The sequence below is a fragment of the Capra hircus genome (genome assembly GCF_001704415.2).
Source record: "Capra hircus breed San Clemente chromosome X unlocalized genomic scaffold, ASM170441v1, whole genome shotgun sequence".
NCBI lineage: Eukaryota > Metazoa > Chordata > Mammalia > Artiodactyla > Bovidae > Capra > Capra hircus.
The window spans coordinates 49,648,270-49,666,176 of NW_017189517.1; positions in this window are offsets into that span (position 1 = coordinate 49,648,270).

Genomic DNA, 17,907 nt, shown 5'->3' on the forward strand with positions numbered 1-17,907 from the left:
TAGAAGAGATCACAGGCAAAATTCTGACATACATTGCACCAATGTTTCCTCAGGTCTGTCTCCCAAGGCAACAGAAATAAAAACAAATGAAAATAAACAAATAAGACATTTCAACCTCACAAGCTGTTTGTATATCTAAAGAAGCCATAAAGAAACAGAAAGACAAATTACAAAATGGGGGAAAAATATATGCAAACAATGTGATTGACAAGGGTTTAATGTCTAAAATATGCAAATACAACTTAACAACAAAACCAAAAAACCCAATTGAAAAATGGGCAGAAGATCTAAACAGACACTTCTGCAAAGAAGAAATACAAACAGCCAACAGGTACATGGAAAGATCTTCAACATCGCTAATTATTAGAGAAATGTATATCAAAACTACAATGAGGTTCCACATTATACCAGTCAGAATGGCCATCATTAAAACTCTTTTACTACAAACAACAAATTCTGGTGACAGTGTGGAGAAAAGGGAACCCTCCTACAATACTGGTGTGTATGTAAGTTGATATACCACTATGAAAAACAGAATGGAGGTTCCTCAAAAAAAGTAAAAACAGATTTATCAATTCAGCCGCTCAGTCGTTTCCGACTCTTTGTGACCCCATGAATCACAGAACGCCAGGCCTCCCTATCCATCACCAACTCCCGGAGTTCACTCAGACTCACGCCCATTGAGTCGGTGATGCCATCCAGCCATCTCATCCTCTGTAGTCCCCTTCTCTGCCTAACCCGAATCCCTCCCAGCATCAGAGTCTTTTCCAATGAGTCAACTCTTCGCATGAAGTGGCCAAAGTACTGGAGTTTCAGCTTTAGCATCATTGCTTCCAAAGAAGTCCCAGGGCTGATCTCCTTCAGAATGGACTGGTTGGATCTCCTTGCAGTCCAAGGGACCCTCAAGAGTCTTCTCCAACACCACAGTTCAAAAGCATCAATTCTTCAGTGCTCAGCTTTCTTCACAGTCCAACTCTCACATCCATACATGACCACTGGAAAAACCATAGCCTTGACTAGATGGACCTTTGTTGGCAAAGTAATGTGTCTGCTTTTCAACATGCTATCTAGGTTGGTTATAACTTTTCTTCCAAGGAGTGTGTTTTAATTTCATGGCTGCAGTCACCATCTGCAGTGATTTTGGAGCTCCAACAAATAAAGTCCGATACTGTTTCCACTGTTTCCCCATCTATTTCCCATGAAGTGATGGGACCAGATGCCATGATCTTCGTTTTCTGAATGTTGAGCTTTAAGCCGACTTTTTCACTCTCCTCTTTCACTTTCATCAAGAGGCTTTTTCGTTCCTCTTCACCTTCTTCCATAAGGGTGGTGTCATCTGCATATCTGAGGTTATTGATATTTCTCCTGGCAATCTTGATTCCAGCTTGTGCTTCTTCTAGCCCAATGTTTCTCATGCTGTACTCTGCATATAAGTTAAATAAGCAGGGTGACAATATACAGCCTTGATGCACTTCTTTTCCTATTTGGAACCAGTCTGTTGTTCCATGTCCAGTTCTAACTGTTGCTTCCTGACCTGCATACAGATTTCTCAAGAGGCAGGTCAGGTGGTCTGGTATTCCCATCTCTTTTAGAATTTGCCATAGTTTATTGTGATCCACACAGTCAAAGAATTATCATATGGTCCAGCAAACTGGCTCCTGGTATATATCTGGACAAAACTCTTAATTCAAAAAGATACATGCATCCTTATGTTCATAGCGGCACTATTCACAGCAATCAAGACATGGAAACAACCTAAATGTCCTTTAGCAGAGGAATGGATAAAGAAGATGTGGTACATACATGCAGTGGAATACTACTCAGCCATAAAAAATGAAATAACACCATTTGCAGCAACATGGATACAATAGAGATTATCATACTAAATCAAGTAAGGCAGAAAGAAAAACACATAAATACTATATAATATCACTGACATGTGCAATTTAAAAAAGACACAAAGGACCTATCTAAGAAATGGAAACAGACTCACACACATAGACAACAGACGGGCGATTACCAAGATGGAAGGGACTAGGAGACAGAGTGGGAGATTGATGTTAGCAGATGAAAGCTATTATATATGGAATAGATAAACACTAAGGTCCTAGCATATAGCACAGAGAATTATATAATGTAATGTATGATAGACCATAATGGAAAAGAATACTGTAAAAAATTATATCTATCTATCTATCTATATATGACTGAATCACTTTGCTGTACAGAAAACATTAACACAACACTGCAAATCAAAAATACTTTAATAAAAATAAAAACTTAAAAAGGAAGTAGATCTACTCCTTCCTCTTGTTCACTTTTAAAATGTCAATTGATAATCAATAATTATAAATCATCTTTTAGATCTGGCTCAACATCATTAGTCATCAAGAATATTCAAACCAAAATCATTTTGAGAAACCACTTCACACTCTCTAGAACCACTGGAATCAACAATAGAGATAATGACAATTATTGGAAAAGATACAGAGAAACGGATCCTTCATATTTAACTGGTAGGAATGTAAAATGATGCAACCACCTTTGAAAACAGCCTGTCATTTTCTCAAAACGTTAAACAGAGTTATCACATGACCCAGAAGTTCTGCTTTTAGATATATACTCAAGAGAAATTAAAACACATGTTCACGTAAATGTTCATAGTAGCATTATTCGTAATAGTCAAAAGTGGAAGCACCCAAATGCCATCACATTATACAAGAAAATGTGATATATCCATACAATGGAATATATTTAGCCATTAAGAGGAGTGAAGTATTAACTCGTGATACAAAATGGATGATCTTTGAAAACATTGTGGTAAGTGAAAAGTGCCAGTCATAAAAGGCCACATTATATATGTTTCTATTTATAGGAAATTTCCAAAACAGGAAAATCTATAGAGACAGGTAGTAGATTAGTGGTTGTCTAGGGCTGGAGAAAAGGAGAACTGGGAGAAATAAGGAGTGACCACTAGTAGGTATAGGATTTTTTCATGTGATGAAAAAAATGTTGATCATGGTGATCGTTTCACAATTCTGTAAATATACTAAAAACCATTAGATTGTATTATACATTGTAAAAGTAAATAGTAATATCCATGAACTCTCTCTCAAAAAAGCTATTATTTTCAAAAGGATAGAACAACAAAATAATAACTTTTGAGGGTTGGAGGAAGGAGAGGATTTCTTGATTTTTCCTTTGTGATCATGAAGAGGGAGGAAAGGGAAATTAGAAAGGGGAAAAAATGTGTGCTACTTTTACTCTAGTATTAGTTAAAATAAAAGTTATAGAGTTGTTTCAGGTATTTAGCAATTATAAAAACATATTAACAAGAGAAGCGGAAGTCTTAGAAGAATATAGAAGAAGGTATGTTCAGTATCAATATATACTCTATTTTGATTTCTATACTGGGGATGTTTGAATTTTTCAGGCATTTTCTGCTACTAAGGGTTCTGCTGTTAGTGCATTTTGTATCTTTATGAAGACAGTGTCTCTGTTGGGATGTCTTCTCATCTGAGATATTTAGAACCAGATAAATTGGCAAATCTATCATACTTAATTTAGAAGTAAAAACAATCCTCTTGTCTGAGAATTTCAATTCATCTTTACATATTATAGTACATTAACTATCAAAAAATGGTATAGAAAAGGAGTAAGTCAAAATTTACTTAATCATTTGTCTAGGAAGCAAAAAGCAACAGAACATGTGAAAAGAGAAGAGAAGGAGGAGTGAAGATAGACAAAGTTAGAGAAAAAGTAGAACACTAGAAAAAGTGAGAGACAAACTGAAATAAAGAGAACAAAAAAGAAGCAACTGAAAAGATGATTTAGGCCTTGCAACTGAAAATCCTTTGTTGGTTCACAAAATAATAACTTCAGAGAGTTTAAGGAAGGAGAGTAGTTGGATAATAGAAAAAGCAAAAGATCATAGAAAAAGGAAGAGAATTCCAGAAAAACATCTACTTCTGCTTCACTGACTACACTAAAGTCTTTGACTGTGTGGATCTCAACAAATGGGGGGAAACACTTAAAGAGATGGGAATACCAGACCACCTTGTTTGCCTCCTGAGAAATCTGTATACTGGTCAAGAAGCAACAGTTAGAACTAGGAGTATGACAACGCTGTATATTGTCACCTTGCTGATTTAACTCATATACATCATGCAAAATGCTGGACTAGATGAAGCACAACCTGGAATCAAGATTGCCCAGAGAAATATCAATAACCTCAGATATGCAAACACCACCACCCTTATGGCAGAAAGAGAAGAGGAACTACAGAGCCTCTCAATGAAAGTGAAAGAGGAGAGTGAAAAAGCTGGCTTAAAACTCAACATTCATAAAAACTAAGACCATGGCATTAGTTCCAGTCACTTCATGGCAAATAGATGGGGATACAATGGAAACAGTGACAGATTTTATTTTCTTGGGCTCCAAAATCTCTGCCAATGGTGACTGCAGCCATGTAATTAAAAGACGCTTGCTTCTTGGAAGAAAAGCTATGATCAACTTAGACAGCATATTAAAAAGCAGACATTATTTTTGCCGAAACAGGTCCGTCTAGTCAAAGCTATGGTTTGTCCAGTTGTCATGTATGAATGTCAGAGTTGGACCATAAAGAAAGCTGAGTGCTGAAGAGTTGATGTGTCTGAACTGTGGTGTTGGACAACACTCTTGAGAGTCCCTTGGACTGCAAGGAGATCAAACCAGTCAGTCCTAAAGGAAATCAGTCCTGAATATTTATTGGAAGGACTGATGTTGAAGCTGAAGATCCAATACTTTGGCCACCTGATGCAAAGAACTGACTCACTGAAAAACACCCTGATGCTGGGAAAGATTGAAGGCAGGAGAAGGGGATGACATAGGATGAGATGGTAGTATGTCGTCACCAACTCAATGGACATGAGTTTGAGCAAGCTCCGTGTGTTGGTGATGGACAGGGAACCCTGGCCTTCTGCAGTCCATAGGGTCTCAAAGAGTCAGGCATAACCAAATAACTGAACTGAACGTATATATAAAGACCAGACTGAGAAATATACTATTAAAAATATTCTATCTGGAACATTGTTGTGGCAATGATGGAGTTTCTGCTGAAGGAAATGAGGTTTTTAACTTTCCTATTGGCAAAACAGTCCTTTGACAAGGAGAGAGGAAGAAACTCCTTTTTCTCTAATCTCCAAGACCAATTAGAACCTTAATCACCTATAATGAAGAAGCAGGTCAAGAAACCCCAATGTGGGAAATAAGCTGGTGCTTGCAAGATATATGGCATCAGGGAGGACTGCAATTCAGGGACCCCTGTTCAGATGCACAGACAATGGACCTCTGATGGCTAGTTTTAAAATTTCCTGTTTCTAAAAACATAATAATAATAATAATCCAGTACTGCAGACATAGAAAACAAACATATGGTATGGGGGCACAGGCATAGGAAAGGTAGGTAGGATGAATTGGGAGATTGAGATTGACATATAGATACTACTATGTATAAACTAGATAACTAACAAGAACCTACTGTATAGCACAGGGAACTCAATACTCTGTGGTAACATAAATGGGAAGTAAATCCAAAAAAGAGGGGATGTATGTATACATACGGTTGATTCACTTTGCTGTACAGCAAGAAATTAGCACACTATAAAGCAACTATACTCCAATACAAACTAATTTTTTAAAAAACTTCCCTTTTCTGTCTGATAATTTTCTTCTGCCATTCCCAAACCATCAATAAATTATTGTTAAGCATTTAAGAGTCAGATATGAACTGTGTTTAGGGGTTTACTTTCTAGAGTGATGTGTTCATTCTTAGTGTAATGTGGGTTGGGTAAGAGGCAGTCGCATGAAGAAGAAGTTGTAAGACAGCACAAGATGACCAGTGGAAAAGTCCGAAGCACATTCCTTAAGAAAGAACTTTTAAATAACCATCAGGCACACTTTGGGAACATACGACCAAGCATTCGCTAGTATTTCTAGGAAATACTTAGAAAGGAAACTGGGCAGAGACTAGGTTACTTGATTAGGTTAGTTAGGTGACATGGGGGAAGGAAGGCTGAGGCTAGGTTATTTGGATATTTAAAAGGAAAAGCAGCCACTGAAGGTTAGAGAGGTTGGAAAAACTTGGATTCATAGTAATAGTTAATTATCCCAATAATGGAAAGGGAAAGCATTATGGTTTTGTAAACCTCTCGTTACCTGGTTGTTGCATGATCTTAGATGGTATTTAGATGCAGTAAGCCCAATATTATTCATCTATAAAATGAGGAAGTAGATCATCTTTAACATTCTGTTAGTGTCAGCATAATTGGAGTAAGTGTTTGGTCTTAAGGTGATCACTGGGAAGGAAACTACACTTGTGCATATACTTTAAAAAGTTAGTTTCCAATATTACATAGCCAAATATGCGCCTTATGGCACCTTCACAATTCCTCATTTATTTACTGACTCTACACATCCACATAATTGTTTATAATTCTAAAATGTTCCTATTTCTCCTGCTCTCTTTTCTGATCACAACAGTAAGCTCTGATCATTATATAAAATTTAGAATACCAAAAATCATGAATATAAATTACCTAAAGCTCCATTACACATAAATGACTAGCATCAACATTTTTGGGCACTACATATAATTTACATATATATGCATATATTTCCATATTTTGAGATGTTTTTCATTAAACAATTTATCTTAGCTACCTTTCAATGTTAGCATAGATTATTATTTTAAATGCCTTTACATTATTCAACTAAATGAATAAACAATAGCTTATAAATCGAATCCCCTCTTTTTGGACATTTAAATTGCTTCAGAAATCTCAGTATTGTGAGTTCAGTTCAGTTCAGTCGCTCAGTCGTGTCTGACTCTTTGCGACCGCATGAATCGCAGCACCCCAGGCCTCCCTGTCCATCACCAACTCCCGGAGTTCACTCAGACTCACGTCCATCGAGTCAGTGATGCCATCCAGCCATCTCATCCTCTGTCGTCCCCTTCTCCTCCTGCCCCCAATCCCTCCCAGCATCAGAGTCTTTTCCAATGAGTCAACTCTTTGCATGAGGTGGCCAAAGTACTGGAGTTTCAGCTTTAGCATCATTCCTTCCAAAGAACATCCAGGGCTGAGCTCCTTCAGAATGGACTGGTTTGATCTCTTTGCAGTCCAAGGGACTCTCAAGAGTCTTCTCCAACACCACTGTTCAAAAGCATCAATTCTTCAGTGCTCAGCTTTCTTCACAGTCCAACTCTCACATCCATACATGACCACTGGAAAAACCATAGCATTAACTAGACGGACCTTTGTTTGCAAAGTAATGTCTCTGCTTTTGAATATGCTATCTAGGTTGGTCATAACTTTCCTTCCAAGGAGTAAGCGTCTTTTAATTTCATGGCTGCAGTCACCATCTGTAAGCTTCACCAAAATGAATATTCTTATAACTGTTTTTGCTCACTATTATTTCCTTGAGATAAATTTCTTGAAGATTTGCCACATGAAAGAACATGCACATTTTAAAGGTTTTTATTAAATATTGCCAAATCATACTCCTGAAAATCTGTACCATTATACCTTCCCACTTGCAGCTTGTGGTCAGGTATTTTCTTCACATTTTGGAATGATGATGGAAAATTTTAAATTTTACTTTGCCAAGAAAACAGGTAAATAGCAGTATCTTAATGTTCATCTTTTTTATTAGTAGTATAGCAGACCATTTTTCATATATATTATCCAAAAGACTAACCTATAAAAATATTCTTCTGAATTACTTATTCATTTCCTTTCCAAATAATTTTCTCCTAAGATTTTCATTCCTCTTATACATTACCTTATAAATGGTGTTAGTGTGGTTTTAAATAGGAATTATCAAGACAGACTCTAAAATTGGATGAGAAATGTCAGCCTGTGTTCTCTCTCCTATTTTCCTTTAGGTACAAGGTACCGTTAGGAAAGTTATCACAAATCAGGTTGCTAGATAAAGAAGAAAAGCTAAATAAAAGCTCTTAGACATCAACAAATTCTGGTATTTAAAAAAAAATCATTTAATACATTTTTGGTAGATGAAAACTTGTTAATCTGCCCTGAGTAACAAAACTTTGACTCAACTGCACTTTACAATACACAAATACTTTTTGTGTACTAAAAAAGATGATAACATTAGGACAGAGATTTAAGCCATATTTAATATGAAATAAACGTTTCTGCAATAAATACTCTTTTTCACATATAAACATTATAGTAATTGAGGTAAGCCATTTGTGAGCTCTTGCTTCCTTGTGAAATCACTGATAATTATACTAATGGGAATATTTAAGAACATGAGCTAAACAAACCTAAACACAACATTTCAAAAGATCTAACTTATTTCCAAAACAGTTGTGCAGAAAATCAACTGGGTATTTCCCTAAACTAGAGAAATTTTATGATACTTTCCCATGTTCTGCTTAGAGACTGATCATTTAGTAAAGTTGCAACTGCAAAAAGTCGATCCATTTCCGTAAAGGCTCATCATCTATACAGATTTTTTTAAAATACCTATGCTCTTTTGCTAGGCCTTCAGCATAATTAAATGCAGCTGTAGTCTTCATGTAAAAGAATTTCTAACAATTAATTGGCAACCTACTGAAAGTAATTATGCTGTGAAAATTCAACTTTTCCAATATTCAAAAGTATATTACGCTTGTTGAAATGTTTTCCTAGCACCCTGAACCTAGTCAAAAATAATGAAAAAATGTTTAAGCTATATATTTGTTTTGGTGCCTTTTTAAATTTGTTTTTCAATCCAGAGACTGATGAATTCTATTATAACTTGAATTACACCTAAATAATTATAAGTAATGCATCATATTCCCATATTTTTACTGGATTAAAAGGGATGTTTTCCCTTAAAGCAAGACAGGCTGGTGCGAGTTAATACCAATTTCAACAGCTTTACAGCTGATATTTTATGTGAAGCTGTATATAGTCGTGACAGTTTAAAGAAATCATTACAAGAAAAATTTTTACTTTCCTCACATTTCATTTCTTACACAGTGCAATGCAAATGTTTTAAGTGATGCCATCTGCTATGCTACTTCTTGTGTTCTCTTAAACTTCTGCAAGAAGTTCTTATAAATGAATTTCCTGACCAAAAGAACATTTTTATAAACCATGGCCAAATAAATAAATAAATAAATAAAATCACTGATCTGACTTCTATGTTCCCAGTTAATATCCTGGTCAAACCTAAGAGGAGGTTATGGGGAAAACAGTTCACACTGGTGATGGTTTGTAAACCACTATCTTGCACATAAATGCATGTCTGGGTTCTGGGAATGGTCCAGATGTATTCAACATTACCAAAGAAAAGCATTTGTCATAGACTTTTAGTTAGAAAACAAACTGGGTAGAGTCCTGACTCCTTGGAGGAATGGATAAAAATTCAAATTCACCTTCAAGGACTGTAGACATAGGGAGTAAGGAAGTATGCAGGCAGGTTGGTGTTTACCAGGAATTAGTTCAGAGCTAGTGATTTAGGGAGGAAAAATTCAAGAAAGAACAGTAGTGGTTATATGAAATCCATGAAAGAAAGAGGATTTTCTTCCTTGAAGACAGACAAACCTAAATAAGTTAATATCAACTCTAACATCTTTAGCATTATGATATATTACCTGGAGTTATCAAGTAAAACTCAATTATCCTAAATATAGCAATAAATTCTTATTTGAGTGGTCACTGCATATCAAACACTCTAAAAGCACTTGATAAACAATATATCATGTAAACATTACAATAATTCTATGAGTAGTCAGATAACAAGCTTCCCAGGTGACTCAGTAATAAAGCCTGCCAAAGCACAAGGAACAGGAGATGTGAGTTGGATCCCCGGGTCAGGAAGATACCCTGGAGAAGGAAATGGCAACTCACTTCAGTATTTTTGCCTGAGGAATTCCACGGACAGAGGAGTCTGGCAGGCTATAGTTTATGGGGTCGCAAAGAGTCAGACAAGACTGAGTGACTGAGCACACACACACACGTACACATACATTCAGATAAATAGGCCCATTTTAGAGATAGGAAAAACAAGGATTAGAGAGGCTTCGTAACTTGCAAAAGGTCACACAGCAATAAGTGACAAAAGTGGGAGTCAATACCAAGACTAATAGACTTCAAATATGAGCTTTCATCCTCTATATTGCCCAATTCCTGTAAATGTCCCTTGGGTGCTGCTCAAGGATGCTTAGGAGTAAACCACATTTTCAGCTTTTTTTTCCCTTCTTACACCTACTGATTGTTAGACTCTTGCAGTTCAGTTCACTTCAGTCGCACAGTCGTGTTTGCAACCCCATGAACTGCATCACGCCAGGCCTCCCTGTCCATCACCAACTCCCAGAGTTCACTCAAATTCACGTCCATTGAGTCAGTGATGCCATCCAGCCATCTCATCCTCTGTCGTCCCCTTCTCCTGCCCCCAATCCCTCCCACCATCAGAGTCTTTTCCAATGAGTCAACTCTTTGCATGAGGTGGCCAAAGTACTGGAGCTTCAGCTTTAGCATCATTCCTTCCAAAGAACACCCAGGACTGATGTTTAGAATGGTCTGGTTGGATCTCCTTGCAAACCAAGGGACTCTCAAGAGTCTTCTCCAACACCACGGTTCAAAAGCATCAATTCTTCGGCACTCAGCTTTCTTCACAGTCCAACTCTCACACCCACACATGACTACTGGAAAAATCATAGCCTTGACTAGATGGACTAATGTCTCTGCTTTTGAATATGCTATCTAGGTTGATCATAATTTTCCTTCCAAGGAGTAAGCGTCTTTTAATTTCATGGCTGCAGTGACCATCTGCAGCAATTTTGGAGCCCAGAAAAATGAAGTCTGACACTGTTTCCCCATCTATTTGCCATGAAGTGATAGGACCAGATGCCATGATCTTCGTTTTCTGAATGTTGAGCTTTAAGCCAAATTTTTCACTCTCCATTTTCACTTTCATCAAGAGGCTTTTTAGTTCCTCTTCACTTTCTGCCATAAGGGTGGTGCCATCTGCATATCTGAGGTTATTGATATTTCTCCCGGCAATCTTGATTCCACCTTGTGCTTCTTGCAGCCCAGTGTTTCTCATGATGTACTCTGCATATAAGTTAATAAGCAGGGTGACAATATACAGCCTTGACGTACTCCTTTTCCTATTTGGAATCAGTCTGTTGTTCCATGTCCAGTTCTAACTGTTGCTTCCTGACTTACATACAGGTTTCTCAAGAGGCAGGTCAGGTAATCATGGAATGATTAAAAATACAAGCAGTTGAAAAGGTAAAATAAATCTTTAGTAGTAATGGATCACTATATATTTAATTGAAATAGAAACTTACTAAGTCGTTCTCATCAAACTTCTGTGTATGATAAATACGACCTTGGGGCTTATCATTACCCAGTGGTCTCACTAAGTTACAAAATTTGATAAGATTTCTCATACATGGGTGACAAATGGATTCAGGGGACACTACTGCTGGGGAAGTGGAAAGGCATCCCCTTTTCTTCCAGGTTGTACTTATTTCTTCTCTGCTGCTTCCCTTGGGCCTTATCTACTCCTAAGTATGGACAAAGAAGGTGCTTCTCTAGGTGGTATAGCATGGTAGACAGGTGGAATAATAGAGCAGTTTAGAACATGGACTAGAACCAGATTCCCAAATTTAAAGCCTGACTTTGTCACTTACTGATTGTATGTGCTTGGACAAGTTACTTAATCTCTCTATACGTCAGTCTCCCCATTTGTTAAATAAAAACAATAATTTACCTAATTAATAACACTGTAAGAAAAATTCAGTTCAGTACAGTTGCTCAGTCATGTCTGACTCTTTGTGACTCCATGGACTGCAGCACGCCAGGCTTCCCTGTCCATTGCAAACTCTCAGGGCTTGATCAAACTCATGTCCATCGATTTGGTGATGTCATCCAACCATCTCATCCTCTGTCATCCCTTCTCCCACCTTCAATCTTTCCCAGCCTCAGGGTCTTTTCCAGTGAGTCAGTTCTTTGCATCAGGTGGCCAAAGTACTGAAGCTTCAGCTTCAGCATCAGTCCTTTCAATGAATATTCAGGGCTGATTTCATTTAGGACTGACTGGTTTGATCTTGCAGTCCAAGGGACTCTCAAGAGTCTTCTCCAACACCACAGTTCAAAAGCATCAATTCTTTGGTGTTCAGCCCTCAGGTTTCTTTAGAGTTCAACTCTCACATCCGTACATGACTACTGGAAAAACCATAGCTTTGAGTAGATGGAACTTGTTGGCAAAGTAATGTCTCTGCTTGTTAATATGCTGTCTAGGTTGGCCATAGCTTTTCTTCCAAGGAGCAAGAGTCCTTTAATTTCATGGCTGAAGTCACTGTCTGCCATGATTTTGGAGCCCCCAAAAATAAAGTCTCTCATTTTTTCCATTGTTTCCCCATTTATTTGCCACAACGTGATGGGACCAGATGCCATGATCTTAGTTTTCTGAATGTTGAGTTTTAAGCTAAGTTTTTCACTCTCATTTTTCATTTTTATCAAGAGGCTCTTTAGTTCTTTGTTTTCTGCCATAAGGGTGCTGTCATCTGCATATCTGAGGTTATTGGTATTTCTCCTGGCAATCTTGATTCCAGCTTGTGCTTCCTCCATCCCGGCGTTTCTCATGATGTACACTGTGTATAAGTTAAATAAACAGGGTGACAATATACAGCTTTGATGTACTCCTTTTCTGATTTGGAGCCAGTCTGTTGTTCCATGTCCAGTTCTAACTACTGCTTTTTGACCTGCATACAGATTTCTCAGGAGGCAGGTAAGGTGGTCTGGTATTCCCATCTCTTTAAGGATTTTCCACAGTGCTGTGATCCACACAGTCAAAGGCTTTGGCGTAGTCAATAAAGCAGAAGTAGATGTTTTTCTGGAACTCTCTTGCTTTTTTGATGATCCAATGGATGTGTAATAAAGATTAATAAAGATTACACAAATAATAACATGTATACTCCTAGGGTACAGTAAGCACTGCATAAACATTTTCTGTAAGGAGACAAAACCAATCAATCCTAAAGGAGATCAACCCTGCATATTCACTGAAAGTACTGATGCTGAAGCTCCATACTTTGGCCACTTGATGTGAAGAGCTGACTCAGAAAAGATCATGATGCTGAGAAAGATTGAAGGCAGAAGGGGATGACAGAGGATGAGATGGTTGTATGGCATCTCCGTCTCAATGGACATGAGTTTGAGCAAGTGTCAGGAGATGGTGCAGGACTGAAGAGACTGGCATGCTGCAGTTCATGGGGTCAGAGTCAGACGTGACTGAGCTACTGAACAACAAGAATTAAACTTTCAGATTTTGGGAAGAAGGACCTTTTAATTATTCCCTTTGTCCCTATGGGAGGTTCTTGCCACTGGCAGTCCTGTTTCCTTTCCACTTGTTTTTATTCTCCTATGGTGGTTGTGGTGGTTTAGTTGCTAAGTTGTGTCTGACTCTTTGTGACCCCATGGACTGTAGCCTGCCAGGCTCCTTGTCCATGGGGTTCCCCAGGCAAGAATACTGGAGTGGGTTGCTATTTCCTTCTCTAGGGGATCTTCCCCATCCAGGGAACAAACCTGCATCTCCTGCATTGCAGGCAGATTCTTTACAGACTGAGCCACCAGAGAAACCCTTATTCTCCTATAAAGAGTCATAAATCAGTGATTAACATGCTGGAATACTATTCGGCAATAAAAAGAATAGCTTATTGATACAGGTACAAATTCTACGGATTGTAAGGTTATTTAGCTTAGCGAAAATATGTCATCCTCAAAAGGTTACATGCTATATAAATCTATTCATGTAACAATCTGTATAATTTTTTCATTTCAAAATTGAGAACAAAGTAATAGTTTTCAGAATTTAGGGGCAAGAGGAATAGTTTTGAATTTTGATTTTAGTAGTAGTTCCATGAATCTATACATGTGATAAAATGACAAGGAACTACACACAAATACACATTCACACTCATACACAGAGAGAGAGAGGAATGCATGTAAAATCTAAATCTGAATGACATCTGTAGACAATCCAATGTTAATTTCCTGGCTTGGGTATTTACTCATGTAAGATGTTATCATTAGTTGCAGCTGAGTGAAGGGTATACAGGAATTTTCTGTACTATTTTTGCAACTTTCTGTGAGTCATTAATTATCTCAAAATAAACTTTTTAAGTGCTGATTAAGGATGCTTTTCCTAGTAGATAAAGCTGGGCTAATTTCCTTATTTGTCCAAGGCCAAATTCACCAGACTGGTATTTCAGAACACTATAAGTTAGGAGAATTGTTAATAGCTGTGCTGCAGAAAAGCTTTCTGAGGTCAATACATTTAGGGAACATGACATATCCCATCCCCTCTTGGAGAGTCCCTTCTACATTGCTCTGTTTTTTTCAATCCTTCCTGTGGACCAGAATTATCCAAATAAAAATTAAAGGCAGAAATGATCTTTAAATCAAAGAAATCATCACAATCCTTAGCCACACACTAGAAATAATATCTTCTACTTACAATGAAATTTAAACAAAAATATTGTATAACTCTGAGCTAACGCTTGCTTTTCCCTTAAGTGTTCAAGCTGTGAATATCTGATTTAGGCCTGTGACAGACATTGAAAGCAGCAAGAAATGGCCTATTAGGAAAATAGCTTCATAAGATAGAACAAAAAGGGAGCTGGAGTTAAGGAGAAATTATACCAACACATCATCTTCATTTTCAGAAGGCAGCTAGAGACTGCTTCAATATGAGGAGACAGATAAGCAACAGATAACGAAAGATGCCAGCCAGTCTGTTGAGCAGAAATTAATGAGAAGATTGCCACAGAATACCTCTAAAGCAGGCATTTCACTGAGTCATGCTGACCTACTCAATCCAAAGCTGGCACTAGTGAGGGCTGAGAAAGTAGAGAATACCCTAACCTGAAGATAGAAATGGCCTCCAGCAGAAAATGAATACAGCAATTCAGAAAGAGAATGAGACAAACCTGAATTGAAGTTTCTGTGATGCACAGGCTCATTCCTCCTACCACTTCACACATCAGCAAATGCTTGCTCCCATTCAAAGCTGGAAATAAAAGGGACAATGCCTAAGCACAGATGATTTGAAAACAAGAAGCAGAACAGCATAAGCAAAAAGTAGATGAAGGAAGAAGAAACTGAAGAACAGGCTTTGAATATTCTTTAAAAGCCTCTTTTAACAGGTAAACTCTACAGTTCTACTGAAGGATATTAAACACAGCTTGTTCTTGGATAAGAAGACAATAATATGCTACTCCTGTTTCTCTGTCAATGAAATAATAAAATAATAATCAAAATATCAATAGGCCTTAGGGAGGGAGCCTGAAAAAAACTGATATTACAGTTCATCTCAGAAAATAAATAGATGAAAATATCCCTCTAAAATCTTAAAAACAAGTTTTATAAGGACCTTTCTTACCAAATAATAAAATGTATATGAGAAATTTGTTTTAGAAGATTTATACTGGCACAAGAATAACACTACTAAACAGAACAGTCCAGTTCAGTTCAGTTCAGTCGCTTGTCGTGTCCAACTCTTTGCGACCCCATGAATTGCAGCACGCCAGGCCTCCCTGTCCATCACCAACTCCTGGAGTTCACTCAGATTCACGTTCATCAAGTCAGTGATGCCATCCAGCCATCTCATCCTCTGTCATCCCCTTCTCCTCCTGCCCCCAATCCCTCCCAGCATCAAAGTCTTTTCCAATGAGTCAACTCTTCGCATGAGGTGGCCAAAGTACTGGAGTTTCAGCTTTAGCATCATTCCTTCCAAAGAAATCCCAGAAATTGGTACAAACACATAAGGGAATGGGTTACATAATAAAGGCAGGAATTAATTACATTGGATATTCAATATTCAATAATGGTGTCAAAACAACTGATTAGTTGTGTAGAAAGATAAAAAGTCATATAGCTATCTAAATTCTTGCTTGGGCTTGTGCTTACTCATTCAGTTGTGTCCAGTTCTTTGCAACTGCAACATTTTCCCTTAATTCAAAGACAGTTCTTAAAATTACCAATCAATTAGAAAAATTTGCTCTTAAAACTATACCCTTGTAACAGAGTTTGGGATTTCACTTTGTCCACTCCTGGCATGTCATTGTTTGTTATCAGAGCAAAAAACAAACAAACAAAAAAATAAGATTCTTCAAGTCAGACTCAGTGCACTACAATTATCTACAAAAGCACAGGGATAGAGAGGGAGGAAAAATGGCTAAGAGTAGATTTAAGAATCGAAAATAAAAAAAAAAGAAAGAAAGAAAACTCCCCAAATAATGATAGCCTGAGTTTTTATAGTTTTGGGGAAGAGATATGGAACATGGTGGTTAAAAGTATTAGATCTGGAGCCAAAACCTATGGTACATCCATAAAATGGAATATTCTTCATCAACAAATAGAAATGAGCCATGAAAAGACATCAATGAATGATAGATGCATACTGATAAATCAAAAAAGCTAATCTGAAAGGGTTACATACACTATAATTCCATTAATATGACACTCTGGGAAAGGCAAAACTAAAAAGATAGTTAAAAGCACAGTGGTTTTTGGATCTGCAAGCAATAAATGCTGGAGAGGGTGTGAAGAAAAGGGAACCCTCCTACACTGTTGGTGGGAATGCAAACTAGTACAGCCACTATGGAGAACAGTGTGGAGATTCCTTAAAAAATTGCAAATAGAACTACCTTATGACCCAGCAATCGCACTGCTGGGCATACACACCGAGGAAACCAGAATTGAAAGAGACACATGTACCCCAATGTTCATCGCAGCACTGTTTATAATAGCCAGGGCATGGAAACAACCTAGATGTCCATCAGCAGATGAATGGATAAGAAAGCTGTGGTACATATACACAATGGAGTATTACTCAGCCATTAAAAAGAATTCATTTGAATCAGTTCTGATGAGATGGATGAAACTGGAGCCAATTATACAGAGTGAAGTAAGCCAGAAAGAAAAACACCAATACAGTATACTAACACATATATATGGAATTTAGGAAGATGGCAATGACGACCCTGTATGCAAGACAGGAAAAAAGACACAGATGTGTATAACGGACTTTTGGACTCAGAGGGAGGGGGAGAGGGTGGGATGATTTGGGAGAATGGGAATTCTAACATGTATACTGTCATGTAGGAGTTGAATCACCAGTCCATGTCTGACGTAGGGTGCAGCATGCTTGGGGCTGGTGCATGGGGATGACCCAGAGAGATGTTGTGGGGAGGGAGGTGGGAGGGGGGTTCATGTTTGGGAACGCATGTAAGAATTAAAGATTTTAAAATTTAAAAAATAAAAAAAATTAAAAATTAAAAAAAAAAAAAGCACAGTGGTTGCCATGGGCTGGAGGGTGTAGTTAAATAGGCAAAGAATCTAGATTTTCTTTACATTTGTTAAAACCAATAGAACTTAATGGCACAAAGAATAATGCATACAAATCTTTAGATTTGTAAATAAAGTAAAACATTTAAGAAGTTGTTGGATCCCAAGATGAAATGATAACTGTAACAAGAATCTAACTGTATTACAACTATATGAAATAATTTCAATGAAGGTGGTGGTGGAAAAATGTTCTAACATAGGTGACCTTGGAAATTTAGACAAAAAATAATAATAAAGCAAAAAGGAACCATAGTCCTCTTTTGGGTAAAGTATTTCTCATGGAGAACTGGTTAACAATTTTGAAACTACTCACTTCAAATATATAGTGGGAAGAACAATTATGTAAAAGGATAGCAGATAGTCAAATCCATGTTTCTTACTGTTGGAGTGGTATGTTAGAAACAAGAGGGGAAGGCTAGATTAACATATATTAATCCATGTGTTAACAGATTAGAGTTGGAGGCATCAGTATGAATTCATGAGTACCTAAATATAGAAATGA